This window comes from Talpa europaea (assembly GCF_964194135.1).
Source record: "Talpa europaea genome assembly, chromosome: 1".
Classification (NCBI taxonomy): Eukaryota; Metazoa; Chordata; class Mammalia; order Eulipotyphla; family Talpidae; genus Talpa; species Talpa europaea.
The window spans coordinates 48,471,997-48,492,645 of record NC_140073.1 but is presented as its reverse complement, the minus strand read 5'-3'; the positions used below and the strand labels follow the sequence as shown (position 1 = coordinate 48,492,645).

General features: G+C 49.9%; 1 pseudogene across 1 annotated transcript; it reads right to left on the bottom strand.

Moving 5' to 3' along the window:
- Positions 1-3,107: 3,107 nt before the first annotated feature.
- LOC311181713 (BCL2/adenovirus E1B 19 kDa protein-interacting protein 3-like) lies at positions 3,108-19,944 on the bottom strand (annotated as a pseudogene). Its single transcript has 2 exons — positions 19,414-19,944; positions 3,108-3,211 (listed from the first exon to the last, which is right to left on the bottom strand). The product of its transcript is annotated as a BCL2/adenovirus E1B 19 kDa protein-interacting protein 3-like (transcript).
- Positions 19,945-20,649: the final 705 nt, after the last annotated feature.

The following is a 20,649-nucleotide window of genomic DNA, read 5'->3' as shown; positions in this document are numbered from 1 at the left end:
CGTTTTGTGGCCTGTGGTCATGTTGGAAGCTGTGGGGCCAGCCATGTGAAGAGGAGATAAACCAGATGAGTAAAAGGTCCTAAACAGAAAAGCTTCCCTCTGCTTTGGCTCAATTGGCTCAAGTCTGCAGGATACTTAGGACTTTGCCATGTGGGGAAATGAGGTTTAGGACCACCAGAGAGGCTGTCTCTGCCTTCTATTGTCAGTGCCATCCAACAAATATCTGTACCTAACACAGACGACAAACCACTCTCATTCTGTTTGCATATGTAAGTCATCCTGCTTAATGTTCACAACAAATCAGTGAGAGAGACAGGAATCACTATCCTCATTTGAAGGATAAGGAGACTGAGAAGCAGAGAGGTAAAGCTACTTGCCCAAGCCCACAGAACTAGGAAGCAATGGAAAGGCAGTGAAATCCAGGTTTTTCTGATTCTAACAGGCTGGAGCCACTAGGCCTCTAGATTGGTCTCCCAGGGCCTCCCCGGTGGCTCAGCGGTTGAGCGCTGGGTTGTGAAGCTGCCTGCAGTCTCTGCAGTGCCGGTTCAATCCCTGGCCACCAGGTGAGGGTCCCACATGGCGCACAGACCTCTCCTGCCGCCCGCTGCTCCCCTCAGCAGTGTACTTCGTCAGTCTGCCTATTCTGCTCCCTGCTCTGGCTCTGGTGAATTCTCTCACCCTCCCGCGCTTCTGACTGTACCCAGTGCTTGTATAAATAAATAAATAAATCTTAAAAAAAAAAAAAAAAATAGATTGGTCTCCCAGTCTTCAGCACCAGCCACAAGCCAGAGAAAGGTTTCACAGAATGACCAATCACACCCTGTCATGCCTTCTTAAACTGGCCAGCAGCTCTCCACAGCCTACAGGTTCCAATCCCAGCTCTTAACATCTGGCATTCATGGCCCTCATATTGGGTCCCTGCCTTCCCTCTGGGTCTCAAGTTGAATTCTAGTCCTCCACCCCACTCCTCTGCATCTGAAAATTCACAATGCTATCCATCTCTGAGCTATTATCAGAACACAAGAGTGGATCCCACAGTAGAAGACACTTCCTGCCTCTGGGGTATGTTCACTCTGGTTCCCCAAGGCTGCATTCCAGCCTTCCCTTCCTGGGTAGCATTGGCTCCAGGCCCATCTCCCTTCATCCCTCCCTAACTTCAAAGCCACCTTCTCCCCTCCCCCCTCCTTCAAAAGGGCAAATTAGTGCCTGGGAATTCGGTGAAGACAGAATGGAGGTGTGTGTTAAACCTCAAAGTGTTTCCAGGTTCTGGGCCCAACCAGTCAGCCAAAACAGGAGGGAGGAGAGACTGCTAGCACCTCCCTTTCCAGAAGGGAAACTGAGGCCTGGAGAGGGAAAGGAGAGTTCCTATGGTGGCGTCTTTTCCAGATGAGAAGCAAAGTACTAGGGTAAAGCCTGGGCGGAGGGCAAGAAAAGAAGGTACGTTAGGGTTATCTGGAAATATGGATCAAAAGCCCAGCAGACTCCTGCTGCCTCAGCCCTGCCTCATGGGTCAGTCTTGGGCTTTGCAAGTCTGGACTTCTCAGAAGGCTAGGGTAGGCAAGAAGGAAGGATTGGAAAAGTTCCTGAGTCACCTCTTGCTGAGGCCAAGTGTGGGAGGGCCAGCCCTCAGCTCAGGCTCCAAACCCGGGTTATCCCCACCGCCCACTCTGCGTTCTCACCCCATCCAGAGCCGGGTCCCTGCAACTCCCAGAGGCCCAGCAACCTGCCCAGCGGTCCACAGTGGGCAAGTGCTCTTCCCATTAGAAACCAGCCCTAGTAAGGGCTCTATCTCCGCAGCTCAGTTTGGGGGCCAGGATCTGGAGAAGTCATTGTCTTCTCATCTATGGGATCTGGGGACTGGACCCCCCTAAGCCTTGGGGGCCCGGAGAACGGATCTCCAAGCGGAGGCAGGGGCCGGGCCCGCCTCTCGGCTGAGCAGACACGTCTCTCACGGTCACATAAGCTCTTCTCTCCCAAAGAAGAGCTGGGCGGGCAGCACCTACCGCTCTCTTCTCTCTCCAGCCCCCAGCAAGGGCCCAGGACTGGCCACTTCCCTCCTCCCAGCTGGCTCGATTTGGGGTGTCCAGCACGCTCCGCCCAGCCCTGGCCCAAGGGGCTGCCGATCTTACCACCCCCACCCTGTACCCCTCAAGCCCTCTCCCGTCGGGCACTAGCCTCAGGCCTGTGGGAGAGGAGCTCAGGGAGGCTGTCAGCGCCCCCACCCCCTAACTCAGGCAGCCACTGGAGGGGGCGGAGAGGAGAACCCCGGCTGTTGCCCGAGGAACCGCGAGAAAAGTTTGTAGCCAAGTCGGGGGCCCGGGTGGACAGCGGGGGAGCGAGGCGCCGGGGCGGCGTCCGGCTCTCTGCGCTCACACCCTCCACGGACACCCGGCGACACGTCGGCAGCAGGGACCACGTACGCGGACACCGGCCGGAGCGCGCGGACACCCACAAACAGACGGGGCGCCCGGCGCGGGGACACGCGCGCGCAGCGGCCACGCGAGGCCACGGGCACACAAAGGCGCGGGCATGTGCCCGTCCCACGACCCAAACCCCAAAGCCCACAAGCGCGAGCTGCACGTGTCCACACAAAGACCCCGGAGGCCCCGGCCCACGCCCCCCGCCCCGGCGCAGCCTTTGTTTGGGGGCGCCTCTCCCCTGGGCGGGCTCCCCGGGCCGGCCGAGCCCCGGGCATCCGGCGCCCGCGGCGGACACCGTGGGTCCGAGAAAAGTTGAGGGGCTCCGTCTCCGCCCCGGAGTCCAGCGCCGCCCGCCACCCGGATGAGAATGTTGGGGTTCGGGGCTCCGGATCCCCGCCCGCAGCACGGATTCCCGCTCCACCCGAGGAGGGACCCGCACCCACCTGGAAGCTGCACCGCAGCCACCTCTGCGCGTCCACCCAGGCGGCCCGGCCGGGGCCCTCGGGCCGGCGCTTTTCTCACCGCCGCGCGGCCCGCCCCCCGGCCCCCGCCCGCCGCCGGGCGCCCCCCCCACTCCCCGCCCACCCCGCGCCCAGGGGCGGCTGCAGCGGGCGGCCCGCGGCCTAGGGAGTGTCGCCAAAGCGCCAGCCTTTCCTGGCGCGCTCGCGGCCCGCCCCAGGGAGCGTCTCAAAAGTACGCCCTCTTCAGTGGGTCTCGCTCCAGCTTCCTGGAGCCCAGATCCCCGCCCCCTCCTCGAGAGTCTCGGCAGATGGCCTCGCGGTCCAGAACATCTGGGGGGGGGGGGGGTGTCTGTGACACAGAGAGAGACGCTATTCCCTCTTATCGAATTCATTACCCTCATTTTAAAAAAACGGGGAAAGGTCTAGAGAGCTCAGCAAGAGGAAGACCAAGGATCTGAATCAGAGAAAGGTTGGTTGAAAGATGAAGCAGCAGAGAGGAGAGAGGGTTCAGGCAGAAGAGCTGGCAGGAGAGGAGGGGGAAGGCATCAGACTTACTTTTTCTGGAAAGAACCATCTACTTCTGGTTCAGTTTCAAGAAACTGTGAGACTAGGCAGCAGCTTGTCTGTGCCTCCCCAGTCAGCCCAGCCTTTCCTACCCCTCTTTATGGTAAAAAGGGCAGGAAAGCATCCAGAAAACTTTTGAACATGGGGGTGCAAGGGAGAATAGCCTGGTGGATGCATTCCCTAGAAGGGGGGGGGTGAATTTGACTCCCCCTCTATACATCCAGGCATTGTGAAGGATGAGGGGAATCCTGGGGAATCTCAGAAGCATTTGGCCAGCTGCTTGAGGGAGACTTTGATCTTGAACCCTGGACCTCCCAGGAACTTCTTCCTGCTGTAAAGTGGCCCTCTGGGAACAGAGATTGGGCAATGTTCCCCCTGTGGTAGCCCAGACTTGCACACCCAGTCTTTTTGCTCCGTCTCTTCTTATTACTTTTTAAATATTTTAATTAAAAAAAAAAAGTTGCCTGGGCTTGTGTGTGTGTGTCTGCCTGCCTGTCTGCCTGGGGAAGGAGGGGGAAGCAGAGGTCACTATTCTGGTCCTCGGGGCAGCAAAATCAAATCTGCTGCCTAGAGAACAGAATCTTCTTCCAAGCCCCACTCCCCCAAGTTCTTGGGTGGTCCTGACAACTCACCTGGGCTGAGATCTGAGGACCCTGCCAGTTAAGGCGGTGCAAGGAGAAGACCTGATCCATCTTATCAGTGGGGGAGCAGGAAGAACTCCCCTCTTTTTTCTCAGCCCATCCTCCTTCCCCAATTAGAAACCCAGCTGCCAGAACTGGGAGACCAGCAGGGGCCAACAGAGTCCAACCTGCTCTTTCAAACAGTCTTTGAAATCATGCTGCTGGCTCCTTTGCCTCCTGCCACCTCTTCACAGTGGGGCTTCATAAACTGGCTGCTGAGATTCAACTCTGCATCAGTGTCTCTGCATCCTGGGGATCTCCAGAAGATTAAGTCTTCCTACTTCCTGAACCCTCTACCCTGTTTTACTTGGTGAACCCTCTCCCCCCCTCCCTTGTACTGGGTTCAGGTTCCCTAGGTAATTCTGCCACCTCTTACAGGCTCTGGATAACCTTTGTTAGGCCAGTTACCTAACTTGCCTAACAACTGCAAAAAGGGCTTTTGTGAGGAGTCAAGGAGGTAACTTAGTAATGTAGTAGTGTGGCCCACAAGGAAGCACCATTGTGTTGTTGTGTTAGCACTCTGAAACATCTCCCCACAGGGTTTGCTTTAGAATCTGGAAAACCAGCAGGCTTGGGAGGCTGAGTCAAGAATGAGCTCTGATCCTTTGGCCCAGGTATCCTATCAGCCAGCTCCCCTACTGTAGGGGAGGGCTCTCTTTCCAAGGAATCTCCTTTGGTCCTGTCCTGGGGACTTTCATCCTCCTCTCCTGGACATGGGCTTGTGGTGTGAGGCTCAAACCCAGTTAGCATCAGAGAAACAGACAAATACTCAGCTTCCAGGAAACTCAGGGATGCTAACTCCTGCTACTCTTTTTGTGTGCAGGGCCCAGCCAGCTGGGCCAGATTCTCTAAAGGGCCTCTCACTTCACATAAGCATCAGAAACTGCTCTTCACACCTTGGCCAGTGGCTGACCTCAGTGTCTGAGCACTTCCATTTTAACCATTTCCCCTGATCTTCCTAACTGGGAGATTACCTACAGAAGCTGTAGATAAGGACAGGCTAGCTGGACCCACTGTGCGTCAGGTCAAAGTTCTCTCTGCCTTCAGGCACCTCTCCCGTCTGTTGTCCACAGGGCAGCAAAATGGATCTTTCTAAACTGCAAATCTTCAAAATGCATCTTGACATTTGCTGCCTTAAAGCCCTTCAATGGCAAAACCTAAACACTAGTACAAAAAGGAAGAACAATGCAAAAAATATATAAACAAAAATTTTTTTAAAACCAACTCTTTGACTTAGTATTCAAGGCCCCTAGGATATGTGCTGCCCCCCTACCCCAGCCCCAATCCCTCTCTTCAGCCTCATTTCTGGCCACCTCATATTACATATCCTAAGCCCTACTCCTCTAGTCCCATGGATACTAGGTGGAGGAAGAAGAAGGAGGGTGATGCCTTTGCATTTTTCAAGTCTCTGTCAAATTACGCCCCCACAAACCTTCTGCCTAGCAAAGTTGGTCCCTCCTTCTATAATGTTGCCATACCCTTTGTACATATGCATTCTCATTTTCACCATCCTCTCTACCAATCTTGTGGTTGTACTGGCTATTGTCATATGCCAGGCCAGGAACTGCGCTAGAAACAGACTGCTAAAAGATCACTCTATCATTAAATCCCTACCCCACCCACAATGACAGTGGTAAGGCCCAGAGGGCAAGAGATCTTTTTCAGGGTTACACAGCATGTTCTCTGCAGAGCTAGATAAATAGAGCACCTGTGTGCCTTCTGCTAGTTGCACAATGTGGCAGAGTGGAGCAACCCTGGAGGCTGAGAGTTGAAAGTGCAAATCATTGCTTTACCTCGGCCTGTCCATGGCCTTTGGGTAGGTCAGTTGCTCCTCCTGAGCCTCAGTTTCCCTACCTGTAAAATAGGGATAAATGAGAAGTCCTGCCTCACAGGGATATAAGAAGGACAGATCGATTAATAAAGATGTGTTGCAAGCTGTAGGGAGCTGAGTACTTTTGACCACTTTGTCTGGCCAGCCTCAGTGTGACTGAAGGTGTTTGGTTGAGGTCCTCTTAGAATTCGCCCATTAGTCCCTTTGGCTGCCTTGTTCATTTCTCACCTTTTAGAAAAGTGAAGATGCCTTTCTTTGTCTCCCCTTATCCTAGTTGTCAAACCCCAAGCAGAAACTCTCCAAATCCAATGTATTTCTTTGAACTTCCAGGTATCCCCAAATATTTTTCTTACTCTGTTTTCTTCTCCCCAGCTATCAAAAGCTGGCAGATCTAAAGTTAATAGAGCACCAGGACCATGTGAAGAAATAAGAGAAAAGAATGATTGGTAGAAAAAGAACGCCTGTCTAAGCACACTCTGATTCTGCAGATATGGGCTGGCCTGGGGCATGCTGTATTTTTTCCATAAGCTCCTCTGGTGATTCTGATGTCATATGGGGGTGAGGGGACATGGCAGAATACCTTTGGGCTTACAAAGCCCTTCCCCACACACAGTCATTTTAAGCATCTGACCCAACTTCATAGATGGTCACTTACCACTTCCATTTTACAGATGTGGAAACTGGGACTCAGAAGTCACTCACCCAAGGTCACACGGGTAGAACTTAGAACTGGCTCTTTGAGATAAGCTAGCCGCTTCCTCTACAGGGCAGAATTCCATGCCTGGGCTTTGCTGTTGTCTCAGCAGTCACTGGGTGACAAACATGCCTCTCTTCTTGCCAAATCAAATGCTTCCCTAAATATTTCTCTCCCACTGTTCCACCTCATGCCTTTTCCCCTGCCTGGAATGACTTTCTCAGCCAGGCCACCAACTGTGTAGTCCTTGCTGTCTTCTGAGCTCTGCCGCCTCCTTCACAAAGACATTTCCACTTACCATATTTCCCTTCCTTTGAGCCGGGACGCTCTTGGTTGTTACCTTTATGCATTCCTTTCACCAGCCCTGCCTCTTGCTAAGATTGATGCTAAGATTGATGCCCTAAGATTCCCGGCTTTTGAGTTTGGGGTTCTGGCAGCTCGTTCCTATCTCAATGTCTTCCCCCACCCCCTCCGTAGTTCCCTTACAAAAATGGCCCCTGCTCTATTCAGTCTCTTGGTTATCAATTAACATTCAGCTCAGTGCCACCTCCTCCAGGAAGCTTCCTTGAACTTCCCAACCCTTACCTCCACCACAGGAAGAAGCCCTTCCTCTGTGCTTCCACGCCACAGGGGGGCTACTACCTCTATCATGAACCAGATTATTCATTCATTCTTTCATTTTGGCAAAGTGCAGGCTTTTGAGCCAAATTGCTGTGGTATGACTCTCAGAGTAGATAGACCTTAAACTACTCTCTCTGCCTATTTCTCTTATCTGTAAAGTGAGGGAAATAGTCCCTTCCTCAAAGATTGTTGTAAGGATTAAGTGAATGAGCTCATATAGAATGTATACAAGAGTGCCTGAATGTAGTGAGGACTTGATGAATATTAGCTACCACTACTGTGATTTATTAAGGCCTTCTACAGTATGGGAAAAACATTTGTAAAATTGGACAGAGAAACTGAGGCAGAAACCTGAGCATATAGCTCAGGCAGCTAATATTCATCAATTCCTCATTTCATTCAGACCACAGTGTGGGGCATTAATATTCATCAGTTGTGTGGGGCATGGAGGATTTGGGAGGCACGTAGTTTCTTTCTCCTTGCAGAGAAAAAAAAAAGAGAGAGAGAAGAAGTTGGCTTTGACCTTTGGTGGGGGAAGGAGCACAATAGAGAGGAGGTTCCTTCAGCCGCAGCCTTTCAGCTCTTCAGCCCTTGGGACAGGAGACCTTGGCTTACAAAATGGTAGAAGACTTTTGGTCAAATCTGTCAAGGTCTCAACCTCCAAATTTCCCAGATTGGCAGTGGTGGCAGTGGCAAGAGGGCAGGAACAAATTGTTTCCTAGCAGCTGCCAGAACTGGTCTCCTGCCAGGAGACTGGGTCCACACCTGAAGCCCTTCTCTACCTTGGCTTCCAGTCTTCAGTGAACCCAGAACCTCTGCTCCTCCCTGCATTCAGGAACTAAGACCCGATGGCAGGTAACACACCTGCCGCCACAGGAGCTGGGGGCTGGCAGGGGTCAGATAGCAGACAATATCCTGTTGTTGTCCTCATTTTCCTTATGAGAGGGAGAGTGGCTTGTGCAAGGTCACAGAGCTAACGAACATAAACTTTTCTAGACTCCCAGTCAAGAGCCCTTTTTAATCTCTCTCTATCACTATTGTAACTACATATTTTTCATTCATGCATCCTTCCATCCACTTGTCTTGTTGGGTTTAATCTGTCCATCCATCCAGCAGATGTTTACCTGTGAGTCTCTGACTCATGTTAGGGCTGGTACTGGGCTCCAGGAGTCACAATTTCCTCCTGGTCCTGTCTCCCTAACGTGGAGCAAATGGGGTCCTACCACCACACTCTGCAGTAGAGTCCCCAACTGGGGATTTGGGGTTCCACTACTGGCTTTGTCACCAATTGACCTGGGAAGAAGAGCTTATTAATAACATATTAATAATTTGTTAATAAGCAAGAGCAGCTTCTTAATTACATATTTGTAGGGACATTTCCAGGTGACAGTCTCCCTGACCATGGTCTCCTTGGCTCATAATTATAGCTCCCGCTCTAGGGAAAGCGGTCTCATTGACACTGGTCCTTGAGGGCAAATGAACCCTGGGGAACTTTGTTATCAAGCTTGGATGCATGATTATGTTATCTGCAAAGGGCAGTGTACTCAATTTATTGCTTTCTGTGCCATTACAAACAGAGGTAAAGAATGATATCCCCATAGAAGTTAATTGCCAGAATCACTCCTGTCTACAAACATACAAGTTACAGCAACTGATTTTCAGATACTATTTTGATGAAAGTTCATAGAATATTATATTATATCACAACTGGACACACACACACACACACATGAAACAAAAGCTTGACAGGACAATATAGATAATACATTCTTCTATTTTGTTTTCTGACCTTTTATTTTCTACCCTGGTCTCCTCAATTAGAAATAACAATGGTGGTGACAACCCTGGAAATTGATTTTAGATTCCATAGCAGGCAGTTTGAGAACCTCTGTTTTATTATCTCCTCTGTTCAAACAAAAAGATCAAAAGAAGGAAAGAGTATCTCTTCCTGTCTCGTTGCTCTACTGGCACTGCTCTCTCTCTCTCTCCTCTCAAGTCTTCCTCTGAAATATCCACTTAGAAATATTGACTGAACATTCACTGAGAAAATACCAAGCACTTAACTTGCCTTGCATCAATTAAACTTCTTAACTGACAGTCTCGATTTATGGTTTCCACTTTCTCCCTCTTCATTCCTACCCTCTGCAAAACCCTTGCTACTGCTAAGCTGCCACAGTTCTCCCCAGCAATCACCTGTGACACTTGTCACAGCCAGCTCTCCCCTCCGCTTCCCTCCTCATTTTCTCCCTGTACAACTAGCTGCTCCTTCTTGATCTCTTTTGCTGGCTTGATCCCAAGCCATCTGTGACTGCTCTGTACCCTTACTCTCATCCTGCATCCATCTCCTGGGCTTCTCACCCAGCCCCTGCCCATGCCTCCAGCTGCCAAAGAATGTGTCTGTATCGCCAACCATCATCTCTCATGTCAGTCTGTCTGGCTACTTGCCTGCTCATCCCCTCCACTTGAGAGTCCCCTAGGCCTCACATCCAACTTGCCTAAATCAAAGGTTTAACTCGCACCCACAAACCTGCCCCACCCAAGTCCTCATCTTGGGGAAAGGTGGCCCCCCTACACCCAGGTGTATCAACCAGGGACCTGGAACTTGTCCAAACGTCTTTTTCTTGCCCTCACCGGCTGTGTGCCCCTGAGATTCTCAAACCTGTCCTCTCCTTTGTTTGTGACACCTGACCCTAGTCCAGGTGATTGCATTTCTTGCTTTGACCATGGAAGTGACCTCCATGAGGTCTCCCTGCCTGCATATCATCACCTCTAGACCAAGCTCTTTGGAGTAGTCTGAGGATATCTTTTGAATGCTTTACTGATCTTGTCTCTCCCTGGTTTAAAATCTTCCCATAACTGTTGCCTTTAGGATGGAATTACAATTGTTTACCATGAAGAACCCTGTGCAAGCTGGCCCCACCCTACCTTTTCTGACTCAACTGCTGGCCTGTATCTCTGCGTTCCAGACAGATGCAACCACTGATTTTCTCTCTAACCGGAACACTAGCTGAAATCCCTTGCTTCCTCCAGTCGCAGCTAAGCAGACAGCAATTCAGGAGAACTTTTCTCCCTCTGATATGGGTCTCGCTCTCTTGCCTGGTGCTCCTGCAACTCCTGCTGCTTCTGTCACGATGCTCGCCACGCTCTGTCATAATTGACTTATGCTTATATTTTTTGTCTACAACTATGAGCTCTGTGGGTCTGGGGACCATGTTGTGCTTGTTGCTGTGTCCCCAGCATTGAGCTCAGGACCTCGCACATAGTAGGTACTCCATGATGATTTGTAGAAGATTGGGCTTTTAGACTTAATGAATGTTAGCATGGACTTAATGAGAGAAGCATAATAGCACCATGGTATTAGGAAGGAAGAGCAACCAGATGTTTGGAACATACACTTACAATCAGAGTCATAGGACATTGGGATGATGGAAATATAGTGGCTGGCTTCATAGCATGTAGACACATGGGGCCAGAGAATATTTCAGTTCTATCACATCCCGGCCATGATTTCAAGCAAGTTGACCAAGCTCTTTTTCTGACTTCTCAGGCCAGGGCCTGCCAGTGTGGGGACTGAGGGCAGAGAGACCATGGGCCCCTACTGAGGGCATACAGAGCTTGTGAAAGGTGGCGGGGGTGGGGGGGTTCTCTTTGTAACCAAACTACTGTCATGAGGCTCTGATTGGGAGACTTTAGTTGAGTTAGTTTACCCAATCTGATTGTTTTCTGAAGCATATTTATCTGGAGGCTCAGAGGACGAGCCTCTGCCCCAGCCTGGTCAGACCTACATCTCTGCTAATGATTAGGGCCAGAGGGCGAGGACAAGCACCCTTCAGGAGGATTCTCTCTAATCGGGACAGACTGAACTGAACAAATGGGAAATTGAGACTCAGAGAGGGTAGGAATCTTTCCAACGTCACACAGCATGTGGGGAACAGCCATGCTAGAATCTGCTCCTTTGGCCGCCCAGCCAGGTTTCTCTCATTCCCAACCTCTACAGTGCTTGACTATCTGGAGACATTTGCATTGGTCTGGAATGATAGGTATGATACTTAGAGTTTCTGAAGACATTATGCTCAAGGTCCATTCTTCAGATGCTGTGAGACCAGATAAGGAGAAATTATTTCTTAGTTATTATATATAATATATATTATTCTTAGTTATTATATATGTATATACATTAGTTATTCTTGTTAATTCTTTCTTACTTGATCACAGTGAGGTCATGTGGACAAAACATTTCTTACACACCTGTGTAAGATAAAGAGAAGAAAGAGGCTTTTAGGTCAGGCTTTGGGTGGAGTGTACACACTTATTACTTACAAGGCTCAGAGATGTAAAGCAACTTACGTGAAGTCACTCAGCTTACCAGTAGAAGAGCCAGGACTTGAACCTAGTCTCTGGTTCTGAGGCCCAAGCTGTTTTGTAACACCAGGCAGCGTATCTTGGCTATGCACAGCCTCAGGCTCTGGGAAGTGGGCAAAGCAAGGAGGCTGTTGCGAAAATGATGAGCTGAAACAGATGATGGGAACAGCTAGGCCAAGTGGGGAAGCGCTAGCTCTTACTCCACACAGACCTGGACTTGAATTTTCTCTGCTGCTTCCTTTAAGAACTGTCAAGACTCCATTTTCTTTTCTGTAAAATGAAGAAAATTATTACCCTGCAAGTGGTGGAAGTGATTCAATAGAATCACATGCAAAATCACCCAATACTGGTAATGCTAGTAATTGTTCAGTGAGTGTTTATTTAATTATCAAAAATAACAATCCACCACAATAAACTTTCTAGATGTATGCCTTCAGTAAAGACTTGCTGAATAACAGGGGTGACTCCGTTCACATACCTGCCCTCAGGGCTGAGACCAAAGGGTAAGGAGTGGCAGGCAGGGGCAAGGACTAATATTTACTGGGCTCCTGCTGTGTGCCAGGAAGTGTGCCAAGTGTTGTAATCACTGGCATCGCTGTTGTGAACACTCACAACAAAGTAGGTACAATTATTAGTCTGATTGTATAGTTGGAGAAACTGAGGCTCAGAGGGAAAGCAGTTGTATGGCTTGAGAGTGGATAAAGGGAGATTTCAATATCTGGCTGCTGTACCTGAGACTCCTGGGCTCGACCACACTCCTCTACATTCACATCTGCCCAGAACTTCACTCAGAACTGGTTCAGCTTCAGCTCCCCTGTGCTGGGTCACACTGGACCCACCTCAACCCAAGTGGGCTTTGGCCCCACTTTTGGGGCTTTGCCTGTCTCTGCCAGTCTCAAGTTCTCAATGCACTTGAGGAACCAGGAGGTGAGGTCCCGCCTGTGTGTCCAGTCTCATTTCCTACCACACACCTGCCCACCCCAGCGTAGCCAATGGTCAATATGCTAGGCCTCAGGCCAAACCCTCGAGTACCTTCTATCCTAAGTCTTTGTTCCAGCTGTTTCCACTCTTCATAGTAACTGCCCCCCTTTGGCCCGAAGACTGAAATCCTGAGTGTCTCTAGGTACAGGCCTAGGAATAGGGAAGGTCAAAAGTCTTCAAAGCTAGGGCTTAAGGGGAAAAAGTCAGCTGGTCTGAGTTTGGCGAGGAGGAGTAGAGGATGAAAGATGAAGGAAAGAGAAGGCAGGTAGAAGAGCAGGGCAGGAACCAGGGTACAGTTACATAAGGCTGTGTGCCCAAGGCCAGCTCAGGGCAGGACTCAGGAACTCGGGCAAGTGAAGAGAGTTCATCAGCTTCGGGTTTTTGTGCTATCAGAATAGACAATCCAATAACAATGACGCAAAGGAGGGCTCTCTTGGTCATAGCAATTATCTGGGGTCAGTGAACCTTCCTGCCCCAGCCAGCCCTGAGCCCTACTATTTGGTGCTGCAGGACAGAACCAAAAAGGAGACAGGACACTAGTCTGTCCACATGCTTTCATTTTAATTTCTGGTGGTGGCCACAGACTTGGACATTTCTAGAGTGCTCCCCAACCCTCAAGCTGTGGCCACCTTTGAGACTTACAGTGACCTCAGGAGGAGGCTGCATGCCCTCATTTTACAGACCGGTGCTCAGAAATAACAAGTAGTTGTCCAGGGTCCACAATGAGAAAGAGGCAGAGTTGGGGCTGGAAGACAGTCTCTGTGCATTGGGCACCTGTGACAGTGGCCCCAACAAATGAAACTTAAAGCCAACAACTTAGCTGGCACTTACAAAGGGCAAGATACAACTCTTGTCTTAACTCATTTGTTCCTCACAGTTCTGCCTGGAAGGCAACATTATTATTCCTACTTCTCATAAATGGAAACTGAGGCATAAAGATGTTAAATAATTTAATTCATGGAGGAACTAAGACCTGAATCCAGCCTCTCTGGTTTCTTTTTTTTTTTTTTATTTTAACATTTATCATTTTTTACATTTTTTTAGACAATATTTGCTTCCCCCCACCCCCTCAGGTGCAGTCCCCATAGAGTTTCCTTCCCCAAGGCACCCGTGCACCATCACCTCTGTCCCCTGTGCTCCTCCCTCCCTCCCTCTGATCCCTCTCCCTCCTCCTCCCCTGCAGGATGTCTCTGGTTTATAATTGGCTGTTTTTGCTTTGTTGTGTTTTGTACTGTTATTTTTTTTACACTGATGTCTTATTTGGTTCCCCTATATTCCTGCTATAAGTAAGACCATCTGATGTTTTTCTTTTTCCTTCTGGCTTATTTCACTGAGCATAATTCCTTCCAGCTCCATACATGTTGCTGAGAATGGCATGAGTTTATCTTTTTTGATTGCTGAATAATATTCCATTGTGTGTACATGTTTCCCTTAAAAGGGGAGACTTTAAGTGCAGGGAGTTTCAATTATGCTGCGAGGGTCCTGCCCTCTTTCTCGTGGGCCTGCCAGCCGGGCCCTGCGGTCAGCAGCACAATCAGTTGGCCTGAACATGGATAGGTGGATGGAGGAGGCATTTCCTCCAGGGAGGGCTGCCAGCCTCACTCAGTCTAGCAAAGGTCAGGGAGATTAGAGCACTCCAGGGAACTCTGGTACCTGCTCTGGGCGTCTCATCTCCAGGGGGAAACAGGCAGACCAAGTGGCCTGGTGGGGTGTGCCATGGAAAACTGGTTCCAACGGGGTCAGAACACTTGGGCAGATGTGATCATGGGGGCCAGAGCCTAGGGTTCCACCCTTGGCTCTGGCCCTGCTCACAGATCTTTGCCCTGAGCATCAGCCTCCCTGTCTCTACAGTAAGGGCTTGGTCAGTGTGCTTTCTCATGACGCTCCAGCCTCCCACACTCTGTTCTGCGTTATAACTCCTTGGTGCATCTTCTTTTTTTCAAAGAATGAGACTCCCTACCAAGTACCTTCTTTTTTATTTTTTAAAGAATGATTTATTTATGTATACAAGAACTGGGATATAGGCCAGAGGTGTGGGGGGTAAGAGGACCCACGAGAGACAGAGTGGGGAGCAGGACAGGTGGACTGGCTGAAATACACTGCTGAGGGGAGCAGCAAGCAAGACAGGAGAGGTCTGCTGCGCCATGTGGGTAGCTCCAAGGCCAGCTTGAGATCAAACTCATGCTGCAGAGGCTGTGGATAGCTTCACAGTGCTGTGCTTAACCCCTGTGCCACCAGGGAGGCCCAAGCACCTTTTAAGTTAGAAGGAGTTCATGGCTGCCCCACTAGCTGATTCTGGCTCTCTAGCAATTGTCCTAACCCAACAGGAACCTCTGCTGGTGGACAACAGGGCTGGTGTTCTGACCATACTCGTCAGCATCTATCAGACCATATTGCTGTGATGCTCTGTGGCCATACGACAGTCAGGTCATGTGAATATTGCCCCAGAAGAAGCAGTGCAGTGAGTGTAGACCAGACACGAGTTCATACCCTGCCTTGGCCACTAACTTTCTGTGTGCACACTTCTCTCCTCCCAACTTCAGTTTCTTCTAGGTCCCCACCTCACAGGGCTGCTGTCCTGAATGGAATAATGGGTACAAGGCACCTGGTAGGTAACAGACACTCAGAACATGTTTGCTCCCCTGTTGCAAGTGAATGAGAAATGTTTGGGTTCAAGGGAGAGGGAGAAGGATAATGTGGTATGATAGAATAAAGGTAGATTTTTGAGCCAGAAAGCCCCAAATTCAAAGTCTGGTTCTGTTCCTTACTCATTTTAACAGACTGAATTGACTGGCTCTAAAATCCACATGGTCATGTCCTTACCCCCAGTACCTTAGTGTGAACTGTTTTGGAAGATAGGGTCTTTATTAATGAAATTAAAATTAATTAATTAAGTTAAAATGAGGCCATAGGGTGGGACTAATTCCAACATGAGGTGTCCTTATAAGAAGAGGAGACTTGGTACTGACGTGGGTTGAGGAAGAGCGTCACATGAACAAGAAGACAGCCATCTGCAAGCCAAGCAGAGAGACCTCAGAAGAAAACAGCCCTGCTGACACCTTGATCTCATATTTCCAGTCTCTAGGACCGTGAGAAAGAAAACTTTTACAATTTGAGCCACCCAATTTGTGGTACGTTGTTATGGCGGCCCCAGCAAATGAATATGCAACATAGAATAGTTACCTTTTCTGTGCTTCAGTAGTGGTTAAAATGAGATAATGCTTGAAAAAGCAATAGCATACAGTAGGCCCAGAGCAAATGCCAGCTTCGCCTCCCCTCCAAACATGAAAGCAACAGTTGGCTCCGTCAAGGGAGGGGAGTGGATATGGTAGTGAATCATATTGGCCTCAGCATGAACCGACAGGACACCTGACCCTTGACCAGTCATTCATCTTTCCCCAGACAAGCAGCTCTGCCCTCAACCCCCTCCTGGCTTTTGACACTGGCTTTCTGTCTGGCAGGATGTGAGGTGATCAGGGTTCACAGAGGCTTTTGCCTCTGCGCATGCTTAGCAGCTAACCTCCCAGGAGTAGTTAACCAGCTTGCTTAGGCCCTGATACCAGGGTAGGGTTGGAGGGGTAAGGAGGGTGGCTTGGAGGTCTTGATGGTAATATAGTGGCCACATTTTCCAGAATTCTTGTTCACTGTGTCTTATATAAAAGTTTGCATTGTTTTTTTTATTGGGGTAAAGTTGGTTTACAACACTGTCTATGATTTGGGGGTAGTCACACCTCTTCAGATGTAAGTGATCACACCATGTGCACAACAACGCACCCATAATCTTCCACCACAACCCCTTATGTCCCCTCCCCCACTTTGTTCCACAGTCAGATTTTCTAGGGTTTGTTTTGGTTAATTTTGTCTGTTCCTTGTTTTGCTTCTTTATTTCCCACATGTGAGTGAGATCATCCTCCATTTGTCCTTCTCCTGATTTATATACATTATATGTTTATAGCAAAATCCCCTTCAGTTTCATTCTTATTGTTGCAAATAGTAAGATTTCATCTTTTCTTTTTTTTAAATATAACTGAATAGTATTCCATTGTACATCTATACCACAGCTTCATTCACTCATTTGTCGCTGGGGACCGAGGTGGTTTCCATCACTTGGCCGTTGTAAACAGCACTGCAGTGAACATAGGAGGGCATGCACACCTTTGAATTAGTGTGTTTTTGCGTTCTTTGGGTAGATACCTAGAAATGGAATTGCCAGATCATATTGTAGATCTAGTTTTAATGTTTCAAGAAACCTCCATCCTGATTTCCATGGGGGCTGGACTAGACTACGGTCCCACCAACAGCTGTGCTCTGTATCTTTTTTTTTAAAGATTCATTTATTTATTTATTTATATAAGAACCGGGGTACGGGCCAGATGCCGGGAGCGTGAGAGGATTCACCAGAGACAGAGCGGGGAACAGAACAGGCAGACTAGAAATTCACTGCTGAGGGGAGCAGCGAGCGTGAAAGGAGAGGTCTGCCACTCCATGTGGGACCCTTGCTGGCCGGATGGTATCGAACCAGCGCCGCAGAGGCTGCGGACAGCTTCACAGCACTGCGCTCAACCGCCTGAGCCACCAGGGGAGGCCCTGTGCTCTGTATCTTAACTGAGGTTCACAGAAGCCCTTTCAGATGGGCTGGCTAATGTCTTGAGACAGAGAAACTGAGACCCAGAGGGGTGAAGGGACGCCTCCTAATTCAGCAACACTGTGCTGGGTTAAGACATCGGTACCCAAATTCAGGATCCAGCTCTTTCCATCACCGGGACCACTTGTTTGCTCTCCAAGGCTCTGGGAGGCTGTGGGGTTTGGTGGACCCAGGAATCACCAGATCTGGGCTCAAGTCCCAGGCTGGGCCAAGGACGACTTTGTGACCCTGGGCAAGCCCCCCTCCTCAACAGACTATAGAGAGACTATGTGAAAGTTGGGGGCCACCTCTGCCCATGGAACTCTCAAGGCCAGCATTAATGGCAGCTATTGTGGCTGTTTCATAACTAACTGCTCAGTAACTGTCGCTGAATGGGATTCCTGGAGAGTCAGGAAGTGTGTCTGTGGGTGGGAGAGAGTCTGGCACTTCCAGGGGCCCCAAGGATTCCTGCCCACGTGCCTCCTTCCCCCAAAGCCTGGCAGGGAATATAATGGAGTGACCTGAGAGTGGGTGGCTGTGGAATTTACCTCCCCCTCTACCGTACCTGTCTGATCCCCTGTCTGCCTGTCTGCATTTTTGGGTTCAGTAAACACTGTTTCACTTTCTTCATAGCATCTATCATCATCCACATTTATCTGGACTATTATATTTTCTCTATCATCCACCCCCTCTCACCGCCATAGTCTAATGGTCACATGGCAGGGATTTTATCTGTGTTGTTCTGTGCCGTCTCTCTTGGGAGAGAGAATAGGACCTGCACGTAGTTGGTGTTCAGTCATTATTTGTGGAATAGATGAATAAATGAGTATATTCTTTGGGTTCAGCCCTTTCTGCACTTGGGGATGTTGAATTAAGTCAGAGCCTATCCCTGTTTTCTAGAGGCTGTCAGACTATTGGGGGAGGCAGATGCAGATACAGAGTCATCATGGTATGACCTGCCCAGTATTGAGGGTAAGAGAGAGGCACCTGGCCTGGGGGAAGCCAGAGCAAGTGGTGTCTGATTTCCTTGGGGAGCAGGCAGAGTTGGGTGGAAAGGCCTGTGAAGCCTTTCAGGGAACCGTCAGCTGAAGAAGTTAAAGATGAGTAAGAGTTGGGGGCAAAAAGGAGGACGCAGAATTCCAAGCAGAGAATAGCACTTGCAAAGGTAGGAAGGCCTGAGAGATCAAGTTGAGTCAGGGGCCTCTGAGGCTGTGGAGGCAAGGGCAGGGGCCGTGGGTGCTGGAAGCAGCATCTGAGGGGAGGTCTGACATCTGCACCACGGAAGGACAGAAGGACGAGCGAATCTAGAGCTGCAGTTGTTGCTCCCCTACTGCCTGGCCTTCCCAGGTTAGCACAATCTCCCCTTTGTCTCTGCCTCTCTCTTCCTGACTCCTGGGGGAGAGTGGCGAGGGCTTGGGGTCAAGGCCCATGTGGCCTGGCCAGGGTGACTTGGGGTGTAGGAGCTGCCACTCCTCTCTCTGTGCCCCGTTTCTCCTCAGACTCACAGTGGGTGGGAAATGAGAGCCTTGCAGGCCTCCCCTCCCAGAATTCTGGTGTGGTGGCGTAGAGCAGGGGCAGGGGACATGTGGTGGTTTTTCCAGTCAGGAGACACAGCTGATGGCCCCAGGAAGTGTGACTCATTCACCCTCACTAGGGACAGGGATCAGGATTCTGTCTCTTAGTCCTTCAACCAGAAACCTTCCAGCATAGGTAGCCACAGGGGAGCCATGGGGAAACTTGATCCCAGGGAGACGGATTCTGATCTGTCACAGACACTTGGGTTCATCTGCCACGTTCTGCCTTTTTCTGGGCCTCCACCCTCCTTTGTAAAATGGGCATAACAGTATCGGGCCTCTCTCTGCAGAGCCAGACCCTGCTCCTCATCCTGGATTTGGCCCTGGCTCACGTTGGGCAAGTCTTTCTCTTTTTTTTGGGCTTCAGTCTCCCCATCTGTGTGTTTGACTTGGTTTTCACATCTATTCTTTTGTTTTACTAATGAGAAGCACAGTGTTTACAGAACAGATAAACACAAGCAGTGCAGCCACCCAGGGGCCAAGCCAGCTCTTCAGTGAACTGTGTTGCAAATTCTGAGATAAATTCCCACTTCATGAGGAAAGCTGATTCCACTTCTTTTCCAAAGGTGCTGGTGGAGGGTGTCAGATGCCTCCCCCTGACCAATGGCCAGCAGACAAGAAAGCAGCAGAGACAGAAAAAAAACTTCTAGAAATTAGGCTGAGAAAAAGCCTCCTTTCTTTGCAACACTCATGCTTTTTTCCTGCTAGGAATGGGCGTACAATTGAGGCATTTGAAGAGGAGTTTCTTGGAGGGATATTTTCTGGCCAACTTGACCAATCCCAGATCCACTCTGAGTTATTCTTCAAGATGCTTTCGACTTCTTTCCCTCTCTCAAAATAATCTTTCTCCGCCTAGAGCTGCTTTGCCCCTCCAACACTATGTGTATCTGTTTCAGAAGCTCTGTGTGTGTTTGGTGGGGGTCTGTGATCTGGGCGGGCTGTCACAATGAGAGCTCCTGGAGCTGCTCTGCCCAGATTTGTGCAGGGCAGCCAACAAGATACTTTCCATGTCTCCATTATAAGTAGAAACCGAGGCTGGTGCGCTGCTCCTGTCCCCATTACTGCTATCGAGTGATTCTACCCAGGAGCCTCACAGGGTCTCCTGCAGTTTGGGTGTCCCAGTTTGTGACATGGCTCAGGGGAAGGAGTAGTGTCTAGGGTCAGGGTGGGCAGCAGGCAGCAGGCCTGGTAGGCGGGCAGTTGCGGGACATGGCATTGGAGCTTGAACACTTATTTCCATTGTGTAGATGAGATAACTGAGGCCTGGGGCAATCAGATATTTGCTTACAGTTTGCATGGTCAGTATGGTAGGGGAAAAGGCCGTCTTGTTCATATCGGGGTTGCCCTGTACCAAGTATACTTGGAGCCCAACTAGTCTGGTTAAAAACTTTTCATTGGCCCATCTCTCTGTTCCTGCCATGGCCGAGATTGAGGGTCTGCTCCCTCCCAGAGCCTCCTCAGAACTAGCTCCTGGGTGTTTGTGCAGTTCCTAAAGCGAACCAGGCAGGAGGCTCTCTGCTGGTGTGAAGACGGGGACTGAGTCAGTAGTCAGAAGTCTCATCACCCTGAAGGAGTCCAGGCAGCACCCGCAGCCTTGGGAGGTGGGCTCTTACATGGGTGAGGAGGGACTCTTTTCTGCACCCTCAATTCCCCTCTTAAAGGTGGTCTTTGCTGCAGTAGCCTGGCAATGGGCAGTGTCCTGGTCTGGGAATCCAGAGTCCAGGCAATAGGCCCGACAAACGGCAGGCAGTGTGACCCCAGAGGGGGGCTCTTTGCCTTAAGGCCTTCAGATTCCCGCTGACTTTGGTGGAGGGGCAGGCTCCCGAAGCAGCACAAC